The 21,027-nt window shown below is 42.5% G+C and overlaps 3 non-coding genes across 3 annotated transcripts; all 3 read left to right on the forward strand.

The window, feature by feature from the left end:
• Nucleotides 1-18,771: 18,771 nt before the first annotated feature.
• trnav-uac (transfer RNA valine (anticodon UAC)) lies at nucleotides 18,772-18,844 on the forward strand. The gene has a single exon. It is a non-coding gene; the product is annotated as a tRNA-Val (tRNA).
• A 687-nt stretch (nucleotides 18,845-19,531) lies between these two features.
• trnai-uau (transfer RNA isoleucine (anticodon UAU)) lies at nucleotides 19,532-19,604 on the forward strand. The gene has a single exon. It is a non-coding gene; the product is annotated as a tRNA-Ile (tRNA).
• Nucleotides 19,605-19,746: 142 nt separating this feature from the next.
• Nucleotides 19,747-19,819, forward strand: trnav-cac (transfer RNA valine (anticodon CAC)). Its single transcript has one exon. It is a non-coding gene; the product is annotated as a tRNA-Val (tRNA).
• Nucleotides 19,820-21,027: the final 1,208 nt, after the last annotated feature.

Below are 21,027 nucleotides of genomic sequence, written 5' to 3' on the forward strand. Positions count from 1 at the left end.
CCCCTGCTATATTGCGGATGAAGCGTTATCTGCCTAACAGAACACAGAGGGTGTTCCTTAGTGGAAGCCTCTCCAACATAATTCAGATAGAATCAGGAATTCCCCAAGGCAGCTGTCTAGGCCCATTACTTTTTTTCAATCTTTACTAATGAATTGCCACTGGCTTTGAGAAAAGCCAGAATGTCTATGTATGCGGATGACTCAACACTATACATGTCAGCTACTACAGTGACTGAAATGACTGCAATACTTAACATAGAGTTGTGGTTAGTTTCAGAGTGGGTGGCAAGGAATAAGTTAGTCCTAAATATTTCTAAAGCGAAAAGCATTGTATTTGGGACAAATCATTCACTAAACCCTAAACCTCAACTAAATCTTGTAATAAATAATGTGAAAATTGAGAAAGTTGAGGTGACTAAACCGCTTGGAGTTACCTTGGATTGTAAACTGTCATGGTCAAAACATATTGATACAACAGTAGCTAAGATGGGAAGAAGTACAGTTGAAGTCGGAAGTTTACATACACTTAGGTTGGAGTCATTAAAACTCGTTTTTCAACCAATCCACAAACTTCTTGTTAACCTCTTGGGGCTAGGTGGGACGCTAGCGTGCCACCTGTGGTGCACTCCATCAACAGCAGGTGCATTTCAAGAGCGGCAAATTTGAATCCAAATAAATGTCAAAATTCAAATTTTTCAAAAATACAACTATGTTACACCATTTGAAAGATAAACATCTCCTTAATCTAACCACGTTTTACGATTTCAAAAAGGTTTTACGGCGAAAGCATAAATTTAGAGTATGTTAGGACAGTACATTTACAAGAGTTGTGTGTAATGTTTTGTCAAGTCAAAGACAGGGTCACCAAAACCATAAAACCAGCTAAAATGATACACTAACCTTTTACAATCTCCATCAGATGACACTCCTAGGACATTATGTTAGACAATGCATGCATTTTTAGTTCTATCAAGTTCATATTTATATACAAAAACAGCGTTTTACTATGGCATTGATGTTGAGGAAATCGTTTCCCTCCAATAACCGGCAGTCAAGTCAGCGTCACAAATTAAATAATTAAAATTAGAAAACATTGGTAAAATATTATATTGTCATTTAAAGAATTATAGATTTACATCTTTTGAACGCAATCAACTTGCCAGATTTAAAAATAACCTTACTGGGAAATCACACTTTGCAATAATCTGAGCACTGTGCCCAGAAAAATACGCGTTGCGATACAGACTAGACGTCATGTTGGGGAGATCTAAAATCGAAAATACTATGTAAATAATCCATTACCTTTGATTCTCTTCATCAGATGTCACTTCCAGGTATCACAGGTCCATAACGAATGTAGTTTTGTTCAAAAAAGCTCATCATTTATGTCCAAAAATCTCCGTCTCGTTAGCACATGATGTAAGCCAGCCGGACTTCTCGTCATGAACGAGGGGAAAAAATATATTTCCGTTCGTTCAAACATGTCAAACGTTGTATAGCATAAATCATTAGGGCCTTTTTTAACCAGAACATGAATAATATTCAAGGTGGACGAATGCATAGCCTTTTATAACGTATTGGAACGAGGGTACCCAACATGAAGTAGCGCGCCAGGTGTCTAATGGGACATCACCGTTCCATGGCTCTTGTTCGGTCAGATCTCCCTCCAGAAGACTCAAAACACTTTGTAAAGGCTGGTGACATCTAGTGGAAGCAATAGGAAGTGCCAAAATATTCCTAAACCCCTGTGTTTTTCAATGGGATAGGTTTAAAATCAATACAACACATCAGGTATCCACTTCCTGTCAGAAAATGTCTCAGGGTTTTGCCTGCCAAATGAGTTCTGTTATACTCACAGACACCATTCAAACAGTTTTGGAAACTTTAGAGTGTTTTCTATCCATATATAATAAGTATATGCATATTCTAGTTACTGGGTAGGATTAGTAACCAGATTAAATCGGGTACATTTTTTTTATCCAGACGTGCAAATGCTGCCCCCTAGACCCAACAGGTTAACAAACTATAGTTTTGGCAAGTCGGTTAGGACATCTATTTTGTGCATGACACAAGTAATTTTTCCAACAATTGTTTACAGACACATTATTTCACTTATAATTCACTGTATCACAATTCCAGTAGGTCAGAAGTTTACATACACTAAGTTGACTGTGCTATTGAACAGCTTGGAAAATTCCAGAAAATTATGTCATGGCTTTAGAAGCTTCTGATAGGCTAATTGACATCATTTTTGTCAATTGGAGGTGTACCTGTGCATGTATTTCAAGGCCCTACTTCAAACTCAGTGCCTCTTTGCTTGACATCATGGGAAAATCAAAAGATATCATCCAAGACCTCAGAAAAGAAAATTGGTGACCTCCACAAGTCTGGTTCATCCTTGAGAGCAATTTCCAAACACCTGAAGGTACCATGTTCATCTGTACAAACTATAGTAGGCAAGCATAAACACCATGGGACCACGCAGCCGTCATATCGCTCAGGAAGGAGACGCGTTCTGTCTCCTTCTTGCAAAAAGTGCAAATCAATCTCAGAACAAGAGCAAAAGACCTTGTGAAGATGCTGGAGGAAACTGTAACGGTTGTCTTCATAAATGGACCAAGGCGCAGCAGGTATGTGAATACTCATGGTTATTTATTACCAAAAAAGAGTAAAGCATCCACTTGAAAAAACAATGAAGGTGACAACAGTAACAGTTTTACAGGCTATAAACGCAGTGTAAAAACAACCACCCACAAACCCCAGTGACAAACATACTCCTACATATATGACTCCCAATCAGCAACAACGATCCCCAGCTGTTCCTGATCAGGAGTCACAAGACACACAGAACATTCAAACACACACACAAGACTGCCACGTCCTGACCCCCAAACTACTACAACAGCTCCATCTGCTGGTCAGGACGTGACAGAAACAGGTACAAAAGTATCTGTATCCACAGACATAACCTGAAAGGCCACTCAGCAGGGAAGAAGCCACTGCTCCAAAACCGCCATGAAAAAGCCAGACTACAGTTTGCAACATGGGGACAAAAATCGTACATTTTGGAGAAATGTCCTCTGGTCTGATGAAACAAAAATAGAACTGTTTGGCCATAATGACCATTGTTATATTTGGAGGAAAAAGGGGGAGACTTGCGAGCCGAAAAACACCATCCCAACCGTGAAGCACAGGGGTGGCAGCTTCATGTTGTGGGGGTGCTTTGCTGCAGGAGGGACTGGTGCACTTCACAAAAAAGATGGCATCATGAGGATGGGAAATTATGTAGATATCTTGAAGCAACATCTCAAGACATCAGTCAGGAAGTTAAAGCTTGGTCGCAAATGGGTCTTCCAAATGGACAATGACCCCAAGCATACTTCCAAAGTTGTGGCAAAATGGCTTAAGGACAACAAGGTCAAGGTATTGGAGTAGCCATCACAAAGCCCTGCCCTCAATCCTATCGAAAATTTGTGGCAGAACTGAAAAATTGTGTGTGAACAAGGAGGCCTACAAACCTGTCTTAGTTACACCAGCTCTGTCAGGAGGAATGGGCCAAAATGCACCCAACTTATTGTGGGAAGCTTTTGGAAGGCTACCCGAAACATTTAACCCAAGTTAAACAATTTAAAGGCAACGCTACCAAATACTTATTGAGTGTATGTAAACTTCTGACCCACTGGGAATGTGATGGAAGAAATTAAAGCTGAAATAAATCATTCTCTCTACTATTATTCTGATATTTCACGTTCTTAAAATAAAGTGGTAATCCAAACTGACCTAAGAAAGGGGATTTTTACTCGGATTAAATGTCAGGAATTGTGAAAAACTGAGTTTAAATGTATTTGACTAAGGTGTATGTAAACTTCTGATTTCAACTGTACGTTTATAATAAAGCACTGCTCTACCTTCTTAACAGCAAAACCTAGTTTTGTCGCACCTGGACTACTTTTCAGTCGTGTGGTCAGGTGCCACAAAAAAGCACTTAGGAAATGTTGCAATTGGTTCAGAACATGGCAGCACGGCTGGCTCTTGAATGTACACCGAGAGCTAATATTAACAATATTCATGTCAGTCTCTTCTGGCTCCAAGTGGAGGAGAGATTGACGTCATCACTACAGTACTTGTATTTATGAGAGGTATTGACATGTTGAATGCACCCGAGCTGTCTGTTTGAACTACTGGTGCACAGCTCTAACACCCATACATAACCCACAAGACATGCCACAAGAGGTCTCTTCACAGCCCCCAAGTCCTGAACAGACTATGGGAGGTGATCCAGCCTCTCTCCTGACTGACGTCCCTCTAGGCCCCCCCGGCCAGAGGCACAGGAGCGTCGGGATCACTTCTGTTCCCCAGAGCATCCTAACTCCCAAGTATATGAAATCAAGAGTGCACATTCCACAACACCATGGTCTGCACCCTCCTCAGCCAGCGTCTTGACTAGCCAGAGTCAAGGAGACTCCCGCTCCAGTCGTGGAACCACAGCTAGCCTCTGTCAAGGGCCTGTTCTGGTTGCCGTCGCAGTTGTCTTTTCCTCCCTGTGTGGCTGACAGTCGGGTGCCCGAGGTTCGACTGTCTGCTACCCTGGAAACTTCAGCCACAAAGACTCCACCTGCTCTCCCTCAGGAGCCCCTCACTGCTCCTGGCCCAGAGTCCAAGCCCGCACTGAAGTCATTACCTGCTCCTTTGTTGGAGCTACAGCCTGCAGCTACAGCAGAGGTCAAGCACAGGGGTCTCTCCAGTCACAGCCTGATGGGACCGGCCAGTCCCAGGCCTGGAGTCCTGCTGGCCCAACCTTCTAGGACTGTGATAGTTCCGGCCTCCGAGGGTTCTAGCCCATGTGGGTCATCAGGCTCTTGCCCAGCTAGGTTCAAAGATACCAGTTGCTCTAGTAGGGCCAGCGCTCTACTATTCTCCAAGTCCAGCGACAGTATCCCTGGTAGGTCCAGAGTCGTTCTCTCTGTCAGGTCCAGAGTCATTCTCCCTGTCAGTTTCAGAGTCATTCTCACTGTCAGGTTCAGAGTTGTTCTCACTGTCAGGTTCAGAGTTGTTCTCCCTGTCAGGTTCAGAGTCGTTCTCCTTGTCAGGTTCAGAGTCGTTCTCCCTGTCAGTTTCAGATTCATACTCCCTGTCAGTTTCAGAGTCGTTCTCCCTGGCAGGTCTAGCGTCGTTCTCCCTGTCAAGTTCATAGCATTTTTCCCTGTCAGATTCAGAGTTGTTCTCACTGTCTCCAGCTCTAGTCGGCCCTCAGTCCGCTGCTCTGCCAGGCTTTAGGTTATCTGCCCCACTAGGTTTGCAGCATCTGCCCTCAGTTGGTCGGCAGCACACAGCCTCAGTCAGCAAGCAGTCAGCTACCTCTGTGTTACATGCCAAACCACCTGCTCTAGTTCTAGGCCCTGGGTCTCCCGTCCCGCTAGACCCAGAGTTATCTGCTCCTCTAGGTGTGCAGTTAGACAGTTCACAGCCCTCAGCCTGCACCCAGTCACCTATACTAGCACTAGGCTATATACGTTCCCAGCTTGGCTAGATTTGCGGCCTCCCACTATACCTGGCTTGCAGTCCTCAGATTTAGTAGTGTGTTCCAAGTCCTCTGCCCTGCTAGGCCCTCAGCTCCCTGACATACATGAAGGGACCTCACGTGCGCAAGCCGTATGGTTAGTGAGAAAGTCCATATTGCAAATGTACGCTCCCTTACTAGACGTCCGACTACGTCCGATAAATCCGCGGACGGCGTCGGGGCCGGATCTTCCAGGAAGTCATCGAACGGAGTCTCTCGGACCTTCCATTTCCGTTTAACCTCTATGGGCTATGTGGGACGCAAGCGTCCCACCCCTGGTACACCCTATCAACAACAGGTGAAATATCAAGAGCGCCAAATTTGAAAACAATTAAATGTCATAATTCAAATTTCTCAAACATACAACTATCTTACACCCTTTGAAAGATAAACATCACCTTAATCTAACCACGTTGTCCGATTTCAAAAAGGCTTTACGGCGAAAGCATAAAGTTAGATTATGTTAGGACAGTACATTGAAAATAGCTGTGTGTAATGTTTTGTCAATGCAAAGACACGCGTCACCAAAAGCAGAAAACCAGCTAAAATTATGCACTAACCTTTGACAATCTCCATCAGATGACACTCCTAGGACATTATGTTAGACAATACATGCATTTTTTGTTCTATCAAGTTCATATTTATATCCAAAAACAGCGTTTTACTATGGCGTTGATGTTGAGGAAATCTTTTCCCTCCAATAACCGCCAGTCAATCAGCACAACAAATTAAATAATTACTATTCGAAAACATTGGTAAAATATTATATTGTCATTCAAAGAATTATAGATTTACATCTCTTGAACGCAACCGGATTGCCAGATTTAAAAATAACCTTACTGGGAAATCACACTTTGCAATAATCTGAGCACTGCGCCCAGAAAAATACGCTTTGCGATACAGACTAACCGCCATGTTGGAGAGATCTAAAATCGAAAATACTATGTAAATAATCCATTACCTTTGATTCTCTTCATCAGATGTCACTTCCAGGAATCCCAGGTCTATAACAGATGTAGTTTTGTTCGAAAAAGCTCATTATTTATGTCCAAAAAGCTCCGTGTCGTTAGCACAAGAACTAAGCCCGCCGGACTTGTCTTCATGAAAGACGGGAAAAAAAATATTTACGTTCGTTCAAACATGTCAAACGTTGTATAGCATAAATCATTAGTGCCTTTTTCAACCAGAACATGAATAATATTCAAGGCGGACGATTGCATTCTCTTTTAAAACGTATTGGAACGAGAGTACCCAACATGAACTCGCGCGCCAGAGTCTTATCGGCCACCACCGTTCCAAGGCTCTTGTTCGGTCAGATCTCACAGTAGCAGATTCAAACCACTTTGTAAAGACTGGTGACATCTAGTGGAAGCCATAGGAAGTGCTCAACGATTAATAAGCCCTGCATGTTTCAACGGCATAGGCTTAAAGGTAATTCAACACATCAGGTATCCACTTCCTGTCAGAATTTGTCTCAGGGTTTTGACTGCCATATGAGTTCTGTTATACTTACATACACCATTCAAACAGTTTTAGAAAATTCAGAGTGTTTTCTATCCAAACCTGATAATATGCATATTCTAGCTTCTGAGTTGGTGTAGGAGGCAGTTAAAAATGGGCACATCTTTTTTTCAAAATTCTCAATACTGCCCCCTAGCCCCAACAGGTTAATAAAATGTTCAAATTTTGGTCATTTCTCTGCAGTTCAGGATTATTCCACAAGAGGGCGAATGGAATCATATTGCAAATGTAACATATATCACCAATCACGACACGGCTTTTTCTCCTAAATGGAAAATAATTTGAAGACGAAACTCGGTCTGCGTGGGTTTGGCATAATGGGCAGTTGGCCCCGAACAGGATGGAGTCGAGGCCTCAACGCTTTTCGAGTTAAGGCTATTTTTCTGGGATTGAAAGTCAAACAGGAAAATAGAGTGCTGATTTGACCGCTTCACATCAAAATACATGAGCCTACGGTGTCAGGAGAAAAGGAACCATGCATTTACCAATGTTCATTTCAGAGAAATTGTACAATGACACATTGGTGATATTCAACAACAGGAGGTTTTCTTTCCCAAAAAGTTACATATCCAGTTGCAGCGTGTTCAGATGAGTGCGTTAAGGCAGGTTTCGGAGCTCTGCGAGATTCCTGTGATTTTCTGTGATTTTCTGAAACAACACACACTTGTTCAACCCTCTGTAAATAAGTCAGTTCTTAACAGAAAGACTTAAAACTCAATATTCTATAAGAGCCTAACGTTCAGATTCCTGTGTCAACCAGAAGTGCCTTAACCTGTTGGGTCTAGGGGGCAGCATTTGCACGTCTGGATAAAAAAAATGTACCCGATTTAATCTGGTTACTAATCCTACCCAGTAACTAGAATATGCATATACTTATTATATATGGATAGAAAACACTCTAAAGTTTCCAAAACTGTTTGAATGGTGTCTGTGAGTATAACAGAACTCATTTGGCAGGCAAAACCCTGAGACATTTTCTGACAGGAAGTGGATACCTGATGTGTTGTATTGACTTTAAAGCTATCCCATTGAAAGACACAGGGGTTTAGGAATATTTTGGCACTTCCTATTGCTTCCACTAGATGTCACCAGCCTTTACAAAGTGTTTTGAGTCTTCTGGAGGGAGATCTGACCGAACAAGAGCCATGGAACGGTGATGTCCCATTAGACACCTGGCGCGCTACTTCATGTTGGGTACCCTCGTTCCAATACGTTATAAAAGGCTATGCATTCGTCCACCTTGAATATTATTCATGTTCTGGTTAAAAAAGGCCCTAATGATTTATGCTATACAACGTTTGACATGTTTGAACGAACGGAAATATATTTTTTCCCCTCGTTCATGACGAGAAGTCCGGCTGGCTTACATCATGTGCTAACGAGACGGAGATTTTTGGACATAAATGATGAGCTTTTTTGAACAAAACTACATTCGTTATGGACCTGTGATACCTGGAAGTGACATCTGATGAAGAGAATCAAAGGTAATGGATTATTTACATAGTATTTTCGATTTTAGATCTCCCCAACATGACGTCTAGTCTGTATCGCAACGCGTATTTTTCTGGGCACAGTGCTCAGATTATTGCAAAGTGTGATTTCCCAGTAAGGTTATTTTTAAATCTGGCAAGTTGATTGCGTTCAAAAGATGTAAATCTATAATTCTTTAAATGACAATATAATATTTTAACAATGTTTTCTAATTTTAATTATTTAATTTCTGACGCTGACTTGACTGCCGGTTATTGGAGGGAAACGATTTCCTCAACATCAATGCCATAGTAAAACGCTGTTTTTGTATATAAATATGAACTTGATAGAACTAAAAATGCATGCATTGTCTAACATAATGTCCTAGGAGTGTCATCTGATGGAGATTGTAAAAGGTTAGTGTATCATTTTAGCTGGTTTTATGGTTTTGGTGACCCTGTCTTTGACTTGACAAAACATTACACACAACTCTTGTAAATGTACTGTCCTAACATACTCTAAATTTATGCTTTCGCCGTAAAACCTTTTTGAAATCGTAAAACGTGGTTAGATTAAGGAGATGTTTATCTTTCAAATGGTGTAACATAGTTGTATTTTTGAAAAATTTGAATTTTGACATTTATTTGGATTCAAATTTGCCGCTCTTGAAATGCACCTGCTGTTGATGGAGTGCACCACAGGTGGCACGCTAGCGTCCCACCTAGCCCCAAGAGGTTAAAATGGTGTCATAGGGGCTGTTTTGAAGGGTTAAAAAGGTCAGATCTTTCCACAACTTCATATGTGTGACTAGGCAACCCTCATGAACTGTAAATCAGTCATTTAACCTATCAGATGTCAAAGAAAAGCTCTCTCACACACACAGCAAGGACGGAGTGACACAGTGCGGTGCTTAAAGACACAAAGAGCCTGCAATGGCATTACCATTATCTCTAGGCTGAGACGAGTTCAACGAGATGCCCCGCTTGACCGTAGCTCGCTCGGTCTGAGCGCAGCGACCGTGAGAAAACTAGGCCCAAAATGATGCCTGCACCAATATGTCAAGTGCTTTTGGGTGACAGTGAGAGAACCGTTAGGGTTAGAAGCACAATTCAACCTCAGGAGCATTCCTGAGGTCCTCCCGATCTGTGCAAGCATAACCTTGACCCTGTGGCATTAACCCTTCACAGTGAAAAGAAGGTGTTTAGATCAAAACGTGTGCAATGACTTCTCTCCCCATAGGAATACATTGACTATTCTGCTAAATTCAACCTGAAGTCTATGTGGGTTATGAATGCCTTATGAACCTGTCTTCTATAACAATCCATCAGGCTAATGTGAGGTCTACCTGTGTCGATTCTAAGGTTCCTGGAGCAACCGGAAGTTGTTAAAATCACCCTAGAGCTATTGTCATATAACCTGCACATAGTGAAAATCACGCAACTCAACCATCTGTCATTCAGTCAATTCTTAAGGTAGAGACTTCATATTCAGGATTCTGTTTATGTGTACCCCAAAGACAACGTGTGTGGAGCAAGAGCTTCCTGTGACAACCGGAAGTGGTTAAAAACAGCCTAGAGCTATTGTCATATAACCTGCACATAGTGAAAATCACGCAACTCAACCATCTGTCATTCAGTCAATTCTTAAGGTAGAGACTTCATATTCAGGATTCTGTTTATGTGTACCCCAAAGACAACGTGTGTGGAGCAAGAGCTTCCTGTGACAACCGGAAGTGGTTAAAAACAGCCTAGAGCTATTGTCATATAACCTGCACATAGTGAAAATCACGCAACTCAACCATCTGTCATTCAGTCAATTCTTAAGGTAGAGACTTCATATTCAGGATTCTGTTTATGCCTACCCCAAAGACAACGTGTGTTGAGTATGAACTTCCTGTGACAACCGGAAGTGGTTAAAAACACCCTAGAGCTATTGTCATATAACCTGCACATAGTGAAAATCATGCAACTCAACCCTGTGTCATTCAGTCAATTCTTAAGGTAGAGACTTCATATTCAGGATTCTGTTTATCCTTACCCCAAAGACAACGTGTGTCTATTCTTTTTGCAAAAAAAACTAAAACACACACACACAGCTTGGCCATAGGGACATAGTGTGGGGCTTAGAGGCTTATACCGCCTTCAATAGTTACTTTCGTTCAAACGATTCAAGAACCGTCAGACCTAGAGCTCCGAAATTTTAGAAACCTGTTCTAGAGCTCAAGTCGATAGTGCACGGTGATTTATGTGGCTCTAGAAGGTTCTCAGACTGAGAAACCGCCTCGTGCATTTGCAATATGTTCAATTCATTTTGAATATCACGGACATGGCGACATGTAGAAATGTCCCAGAGTCGCAAGACTAGGTGCATTGAAACCGCCTCGGCCCATAGAGACGGACCCCAATGTCTCTGTCCGATAGCTCATTCAGGGACCCCGTAGTAACGCCCTGAAAAAGTGGATTTTCAGCACCAATTAAGGCCATTGCTCGGGCACCGAATGACCTATCGAGCCGAAACTTGGGATTCGGGGTCGCCTCACATAGGCCTACACATATTGTCAGAGCTGGACCCGCAGCTATAACGTAACTATGTGTTTTATGTTTTTTTATGGTTAAAATTGAAAGCACTGTGAATTATGGGCCTTCTCTGACATATGTGATAGTTGGCTTCTATACGAGTTGGTAAAAGTGGATTTGGTGTCAGATGGTATCAGTTTGGTGTCAAAATGACATCTAATTGACTGATGGACGCTGACTGCTGGGTGACGAGCAATGGAGAGGAACCACAGTCACTGCCCGGCCATCCCGAGTTCATCGGGCCAGTCAATTATGCATTTCTGCAGTATTTTTGAGCATGCCTAAATTCGTGATGCTAAATGCCCATTGAATCATATTGCAAACGTAACGTGCAATATTGCAAATGTAACGCGCATTTGCAATATGATTCAACAGCAAAAAATATCACCAAAGTTGACATGATGAAATCAACACAACGAGCGATGGAGAGGAACCACAGTCACTGCACGGCCATCCTGAGATCATCGGGCCAGTCAATTATGCATTCTGAGCATGTCAAATTCGTTAAAAATGTTAAAAGCAACAGAGTCCCACTTCTCCCTCATCATACATGACAAGTAGACCGTCTGCGTTGATTAATGGCTTAACATAGGGCTATATATCATTTGAGCAGTATAAATGCCATTTGGACCATGGTTCACTGACTTTTGGGTTTGGAAACTGACTTCCTATGATCGTACATGGCAAACGGACAAACATCCTGATTTGGCACATCCAATACTTTCATACATGTATAATTGACAAAAAAAGAATTGGACATTTCATTTGCACATTTCTAATGGCATTTGGCAAAAAAAAGAAAAAAAAATGTCACTTTTGACTTCCTATGAAATCATATTCCAAATGCACAAATCATATGCCTTATGCACAAGCAAATATGTCACTTTTGACTTCCTATGAAATCATATTCCAAATGCACAAAACATATGCCTTATGCACAAGCAAATATGTCACTTTTAACTTCCTATGAAATCATATTCCAAATGCACAAAACATATGCCTTATGCACAAGCAAAAACAACCCAAACAATTATGTCAATAAAATATGTCAAAAGTATGTCCATACAGCTCTTATACATGTGTAATTGACATAAAAAACGGTCCAGAAACCACTTTTTAAGGGGTTGAAAAGTTTTCCAAAAATATGTCATTTTTTCAAAATTTGACTCTTGGGTCTTGAATTGTGTTACATTTGCAATATGAAAATTCACTGCGGAGAGCTCTAGCTATCTATTGGATATTTGCTGTGATTTGGCACATGCAATACTTTCACAATTGACAAAAAAAAGCATTGGACAATGCATTGGACAATGTCACTTTTTTCCTATGAAATCATTTTCAAAATGCACAAAACATATGCCTTGTGCACAAGCAAAAGCAACCCAAAAAACGATGTCAATAAAAAACGTCATAAGCATGTTCATACAGCTCTTATACATGTGTAATTGACATAACAATCGGGAAAAAAATCGAAAAACGGTCCAGAAACCACTTTTTTAAGAGGTGATAAGTTTTCAAAAAAAAAATCATTTTATCAAAATCTGACCCTTGGGTGTAGACTTGGGTATCATTTGCTGTATGACAATCCACGGTGGAGCGCGCTCGCCATCTAAAGGAAATTTGGGGTGTTACAATTGGCAATTGCCATCGCAAAATTGCCATATGATTGGCCCGGAAATGGGCCGCTTTCGGTGGTATTTACAATCGTGTGTATGATTCGTGCTATGACAATATGTTCCCATGTTATTTTGTCCAAATCAGGGGGGTTTTCCCTTACATAGGCTTCCAGGGCTATACACACTTGTCAATATGCCTGAAAAGAGGCACTCTGATACGGATTCAGAGATTAGTGTACTGCCCTTGAAGGCCCAAACCCATAGGCCCTAATGCCCTTTGACGGCCCAAAGCCAGACAGCCATGCCCTGGTACTTTCATAGGCTTCCAGGGCTATACACACTTGTCAATATGCCTGAAAAGAGGCACTCTGATACGGATTCAGAGATTAGTGTACTGCCCTTGAAGGCATTTGGTTAAGTAACCACCAATCGGGCGCCGAAGGGATATGGACCAAAGGAACCATGGTTCTGAGGGGCAAGCAACCCTCAAAAGTGTCCATAAAGCACTCCCTATTCGGCCTGAGTAGTAACGACCAATCAGGCGCCGAAGGGATATGGACCAAAGGAACCATGGTTCTGAGGGGCAAGCAACCCTCAAAAATGTCCATAAAGCACTCCCTATTCGGCCTGAGTAGCAACCACCTATCGGTCACCGACGGAATGTGGTTCTCCAGTTGTCAAAAACCAGGTTTCTGAAATCGCGCCGGTACTACTGTCACTCACACCGTTTCAAGGCTTTTCCGATGTCACGGTAGGACACTTTAAACTTGAATAAATCGAAAAGTACAACTCCAATCAGGATGGGGGGGTTTTTTGCACGAAAGGGCACACACAGACGAACATTTCCATCTAATTTAAACCGTTTTTCCATAACAATTTATAATAGAAAATCGAGTTTTAAGTTTGCGAAAAAAAGTTCAGTTTACCGAAGGTTAGATAATGGGCTAATTGTTGCCCATCACGAGAGAGGGTATGAGCCAAAATTTGGGACCTCTAGCCCCCCGGGGAAGTATTTTTAATCATTATTTGAAATTTTGACAAATTGGTCAAAAAAATGACAGTGCCCACTTTTCATTTCGCTACAGAGACAAAGTCCAACTGTGGGCCTGGTATTATTTTGGGTTACCAGGACTCATTTTTTAAAACGGTTTTAAAGACATATAGTGTGTATACAGATGTCCACGCCCGGTATAGGATGGCACCAGTACAGGAAAAAGTCACTTGAGGGCGCCATAGGACAACTTATGGAGCTTTCAAAAACGACTCAGAGAAACGACTATGTTCAAACTGGTCAGAAAATCGGCTATGTTTTTCTTCTCAGAAATTGCACTATGTTTTATTTTTGGGTTACTAGGGGTGACATTTTTAAAAGGGTCTGAAATACTTTTAAAGGGTATAGGGACCTACATACCCACCCTTAGAGCACCATCCTAAGGGCCCAACTCAATGGGATACAGCAAGAGGGAATTATATAGCTTTTCAAAAAAGTTACCAGGTGTGACATTTTTAAAGGGTATACAGACCTACATGCCCACTCTGAGACCACCATAGGGGGGTTAGGGAGACCCCATAGGGGGGCCCCACACCCCCCACCAAGGTCACCTGGTAACCCAATATAATTCAATGACAGAGTCATACTTCTCTCTCATTGCACTAAGTCCAGCATGTGTACCTGGTGATTGAACTGGTTACCAAGGGAGCTCCATATCTCCATTCCTCTGGGCTTACTCTCTCTACCCTGCCTGCCCACCTGCATGCCCTCTATCTCGGCCTGTCTCTTCAGCTCAGTGCACCTGGTACCCCATAACACCCTGGTATTTCAGACCCTCAGGCCTCCATACATTCTCAACCGTGACCAAATGACACACAAAGACATGGGTGAATTTCAAATAAATGTTCTTTATTTATCAGTGAATCATGGGTTGATTTGTCCCTCAATTAGTGACCGCGCTCGGCTGGCGTTACGAGGCAAATCATGGTACCGGTAGTACCGTGCCTGCGTTTCCAGAGAATGACACATATGGTCAGCCACAGTTCCCCGGTCTGTAACCGAGCCTTGATTAAAGTTCAATGTAGCAACGCTTCGTCGAATTGTACCGAAGGTGACTTTACTTCCAATGCCAAACTCTGCAAATATCTGGCCCACATACTCACAGAGATTGCCGTACGGTTGACCGCAGGACGTGAAAAAGAAGAGTGTTGTGTCTGAGGTGATTCCACTCAGATTAGGCCTGATCTGATGGAATCGTTTAAGCCAAGTGTATTCCTGCTCAGATAGAACAACTCTGCACTCACCGAAGCTATAGTTCGTTTTGTGGCTTGAAATGCACATCTGATAACCCCCACTTTCCGGGGTTACTTCAGTAAATTCCCTCTCACTGAAGGTGGTGACTGGGGATCGTCGAGTGCCATTAAAGATGGCCAACCGGCTGGACATGAGAGCCGCAAACCTACGTCTATCAGCGCAGGTGGCTCGGACCTCCAGCCTACTGAGAACCGAAGGAATAGCTTGATTACTTAGCTCAACAAACCGGCTTAACTCCGCAGCGCTGAGCACCTCGTCCCTGCACCGTTTGCGGAATTTTGCCCTGTGTGTTGCCTGGCTCTGCCGCGAATCCCTGTCCATCTTTGCCAAGCAGAGTAACACCTTTCGAATTCCACTGGCTTTAGCCTGCAGACCTTTTGGTCGGAACTGAATAAGATAATTCAGGAAACTTCGAACATCAGCTCGGTACATTTTTAATGTGGATGGTGCCAAACAACGGTCTTCACATTCACCATACCACTCAGACACACGTCTGTAGTTATCCAGAGAACACAGTCCTTCATCGGCCTTGCCCTCTGACATATAGCGGAGGAATTGTCGTACTCTGGATAGACTGGTGCGACTATTGTCAATTTGTTTAACTGAAGGGTTTTTACCCATAGCAAAGTGTTCATATTCAGTCAAAATTCCATTCCTCCAACCTTCAATTCTGGAGGACACACCGCCGCCTTCATCACTCTCGCTCTCCGTGGAAGTCACCATGACGCAGACTTGCTCCCTCGGTTCCGAGCATGGTTCACCACCGATCTGACTGGTTGACTGCACCGGAGCAGTCGCCGCCGCCTGCTCACTCTCGTCCCACAGCTGCTGATCCACCACCGCGGACTGCTCACCCTTGTCTACCAGCTGCTGCTCCACGGACAACTCACTTTCAACACACTGGAAATACCCAGGGTTCTCCCAGGGCTCCAGCTGCGGTGCAACACCGTTGTTAGGCTGCATACACTGCCATGATTCGGGCTGCTGTCTCTCAGTTGAACGCCGGCTAGATTGCATAGCACGCTTCCATTCTGTAGTAGCAGGCTTAAGTGCATGGACAGACTTGAAATGTCGGTCTATCCGCACAATATTCCGCTTGGAACAAAGCCCACAATCACGTTTTAGTCTGCTGTTCATAGCTTCTCCCTCCTGCCTTCCTGCGTGCGTGTATGTCTCTTTGTTTGCTCCACCAAACAACAACCTAACCCTAACCCTAACCTCTAACCCTAACCCTAACCCCAACCCCAACCCCAACCCTAACCCTAACCTCAACCCTAACCCCTAAACCCTAACCCTAACCCTCTAACCCTAACCCTAACCCTCTAACCCTAACCCTCTAACCCTAACCCCTAACCTAACCCTAACCCTAACCTAACCCTAAACCCTAACCCTAACCCTAACCCTTAACCCCTAACCCTAACCCTACCCCTAACCCTACCCCTAACCCTAACCCTACCCTAACCCTAACCCTAACCCCTAACCCCAACCCCAACCCTAACCCTAACCCTAACCCTAACCCTATCCCCAAGAGGTAAAATATATAGTGAAGACAATAGTGGTCCTAAAACGGAACCTTGAGGAACACTGAAATTTACAATTGATTTGTCAGAGGACAAACCATTCACAGAGACAAACTGATATCTTTCCGACAGATAAGATCTAAACCAGGCCAGAACTTGTCCATGTAGACCAATTTGGGTTTCCAATCTCTCCAAAAGAATGTGGTGATCGATGGTATCAAAAGCGGCACTAAGATCTAGGAGCACGAGGACAGATGCAGGGCCTCGGTCTGACGTCATTAAAAGGTCATTTACCACCTTCACAAGTGCAGTCTCAGTGCTATGATGGGGTCTAAAACCAGACTGAAGCGTTTCGTATACATTGTTTGTCTTCAGGAAGAAAGTGAGTTGCTGTGCAACAGCTTTTTCTAAAATTTTTGAGAGGAATGGAAGATTCGATATAGGCCGATAGTTTTTTATAATTTCTGGATCAAGATTCGGCTTTTTCAAGAGAGGCTTTATTACTGCCACTTTTAGTGAGCTTGGTACACATCCGGTGGATAGAGAGCCATTTATTATGTTCAACATAGGAGGGCCAAGCACAGGAAGCAGCTCTTTCAGTAGTTTAGTTGGAATAGGGTCCAGTATGCAGCTTGAGGGTTTGGAGGCCATGATTATTTTCATCATTGTGTCAAGAGATATAGTACTAAAACACTTTAGTATCTCCCTTGATCCTAGGTCCTGGCAGAGTTGTGCAGACTCAGGACAATGGAGCTTTGGAGGAATACCCAGATTTAAAGAGGAGTCTGTAATTTGCTTTCTAATGATCATGATCTTTTCCTCAAAGAAGTTCATAAATTTATTACTGCTGAAGTGAAAGCCATCCTCCATTTGCGAAGGCTGCTTTTTAGTTAGCTTTGCGACAGTATCAAAAAGAAATTTCGGATTGTTCTTATTTTCCTCAATTAAGTTGGAAAAATAGGATGATCGAGCAGCAGTGAGGGCTCTTCGATACTGCACGGTACTGTCTTTCCAAGCTAGTCGGAAGACTTCCAGTTTGGTGTGGCGCCATTTCCGTTCCAATTTTCTGGAAGCTTGCTTCAGAGCTCGTGTATTTTCTGTATACCAGGGAGCTAGTTTCTTATGACAGATGTTTTTAATTTTTAGGGGTGCAACTGCATCTAGGGTATTGCGCAAGGTTAAATTGAGTTCCTCGGTTAGGTGGTTAACTGATTTTTGTCCTCTGACGTCCTTGGGTAGGCAGAGGCAGTCTGGAAGGGCATCAAGGAATCTTTGGGTTGTCTGAGAATTTATAGCACGACTTTTAATGCTCCTTGGTTGGGGTCTGAGCAGATTATTTGTTGCAATTGCAAACATAATAAAATGGTGGTCCGATAGTCCAGGATTATGAGGAAAAACATTAAGATCCACAACATTTATTCCATGGGACAAAACTAGGTCCAGAGTATGACTGTGGCAGTGAGTAGGTCCAGAGACATGTTGGACAAAACCCACTGAGTCAATGATGGCTCCGAAAGCCTTTTGGAGTGGGTCTGTGGACTTTTCCATGTAAATGTTAAAGTCACCAAAAATTAGAATATTATCTGCTATGACTACAAGATCCGATAGGAATTCAGGGAACTCAGTGAGGAACACTGCATATGGCCCAGGAGGCCTGTAAACAGTAGCTATAAAAAGTGAGTGAGTAGGCTGCATAGATTTCATGACTAGAAGCTCAAAAGACGAAAAAGTCATTGTTTATTTTTTTTGTAAATTGAAATTTGCTATCGTAAATGTTAGCAACACCTCCGCCTTTGCCGGATGCACGGGGGGTATGGTCACTAGTGTAACCAGGGGGTGAGGCCTCATTTAACACAGGAAACAACGCTCATTGACACATTCAAGAAGTACCATAGTGTTAACAAAGAATTTCATTAATCCCTTATTTTGGAAATTCGGATACGTGCCATGAATATTTTTTAAATTTGGTTTACTCCTTGCAGCCAATTGTAGCAGTAGTTTCTGTGGTGTAGTGGTTATCACCTTCGCTTCACACGCGAAAGGTCCCTGTTTCGAAACCGGGCGGAAACAACGCTCATTGACACATTCTGGAGTACCATAGTGGTAACAGAAAATTTCTTGAATTGTTTATTTTGGAAATTCGAATACGTTCCATGAATATTTTTAAAATTCGGTTTACTCCTTGCAGAAAAAACAAGCAGCAGTTTCTGGAGTGTAGTGGTTATCATGTTCGCTTTACACGCGAAAGGTCCTCGGTTCAAAACCGGGCGGAAACAGTGCTCTTTGACACGTGCAGTAGGTACTGTACTTTCAACAAAGAATTGTTATTTTCATAAATTCTGTATTTTGGAAATTCGAATACGTTCCCTGAATATCTGTAAAATTCGGTTTACTTCTTGCAGGAAAATCAAGCAGCAGTTTCTGTAGTGTAGTGGTTATCACGTTCGCTTCACACGCCCCTTTTTGGAGTTTCAGGAAGTGGAAGAGAAGCAGGTGTCTGAGTAAAATTCGGTTTACTCCTTGCAGATAAGTATTACAGCAGTTTCTGTAGTGTAGTGGTTATCACATTTGCATCACACGTGAAAAGGCCCTTGGTTCGAAACCAGAGAGAAACAATGCTCATTGACACATTCAAGAAGTACCATAGTGTTAACAAAGAATTTCACTAATCCCTTTTTTTGGAAATTCGAATACGTGCCATGAATATTTTTAAAATGTTGTTTTCTCCTTGCAGCAAATTTTAGCAGTAGTTTCTGTGGTGTAGTGGTTATCACGTTCGCTTTACACGCGAAAGGTCCTCAGTTTGAAACCGGGAGGAAACAGTGCTCTTTGACATGTGCAGTGGGTACTGTACTATTAACAGAGAATAGTTATTTTCATAAATGCCTAATTTTGGAAATTTGAACACGTGCCATGAATATCTGTAAAATTCGGTTTACTCCTTGCAGATAAGTGTTACAGCAGTTTCTGTACTGTAGTGGTTATCACGTTCGCTTTATACGCGAAAGGTCCCTGGTTCGAAACCAGGCGGAAACAGTGGTCTTTGACACGTGCAGTAGGTACAGTACTTTTAACAGAGAATAGTTATTTTCATAAATGCCTAATTTTGGAAATTTGAACACGTGCGATGAATATCAGTAAAGGTCGGTTTCCTCCTTGCAGATAAGTGTTTACAGCAGTTTCTGTAGTGTAGTGGTTATCACGTTTGCTTCACACGCAAAAGGTCCCTGGTTCGAAACCAGGCGGAAACAACGCTCATTGGCACATTCTGAAGTACCATAGTGGTAACCGGAAATTTCATGAATTCTATATTTTGGAAATTCGAATACGTTCCATGAATATTTTTAAAATTCGGTTTACTCCTCGCAGAAAACTCAAGCAGCAGTTTCTGTAGTGTAGTGGTTATCACGTTCGCTTCACACGCCCCTTTTTGGAGTTTCAGGAAGTGGAAGAGAAGCAGGTGTCTGAGTGCTTGAGAGAGAATATCAGTTTTTTTGGAGGTCTAGTTGACTTATAAGTTTGAAAGTTTGTGAGTGACTGTAGTGAAGTTTCTGTGAAACGTTTTTGCTATTGTCCCCCATCAGCGTGAGCTGTTTGGGGGATATTGCTTAAAATAACCGGACGGACAACATGGCTTCGACATCAAGAATACAAACGACGACGAGAAAGGACAACAGTGAAATCAGAATGTTAAACGAAGAACTGAAAAAAAGAACATATGAGAAGGAACTGACGGTGAACGTGGAAATAAGTGGAGAAGGGAAAATAACAACGATGGAATTGCTGAGAGGAATAAAGGAAGTTTGCGGAACAATACTGGGATGTCGAATGAAAGACGGGAATAAGTATGAAGTAACAATGTCTCATGTAAATGGAAAAGAAAGACTAATAGACGGGCTAAAGATAAAGAACTGTCAAATCATGGCTAAAGAACTAGGGAACGATGAGCTGGTGGTGTCCTTTTTGAACTTGCCCGCATACATTACGGATGAGGAGATAGAAGAGAAACTAAAAGGCTGGAAGGTGAAGGCGACCACGCCAATCAAGAGGAGGATGTGGCCAGGAACGGACATTGTAGATGGGACAAGATTTTGCAAGGTAAAGTTTACAGACAATGTGCAATCCTTGCCATATTCTACTAAATTTAACACTGTCGAGGGATTTGAATATTTTCGTGTAATCCACGACAATCAAGTGAAGGTATGTAGATTATGTATTCAGCCGGGGCACATACTTAAGGAATGTCCGGAATTCACATGCCACAAATGTAGTGAACAAGGGCATTATGCCAGAGAATGTCGGAACATAGGAAATGTGTGCAAAATGTGTGACAGACCTAAAGTTAGATGTAGCTGTAATAAGGGAGAAAATCACTTACTTTTGCAAACAATGGACCTCACGTCTGAGGAAGAGGGGAGTGTGCCTATGGAGAGGGAGGATGAGAGTGACATGGAGAGTG

This window comes from Salmo salar, chromosome 07 (assembly GCF_965601325.2).
Source record: "Salmo salar chromosome 07, fSalSal1, whole genome shotgun sequence".
NCBI lineage: Eukaryota > Metazoa > Chordata > Actinopteri > Salmoniformes > Salmonidae > Salmo > Salmo salar.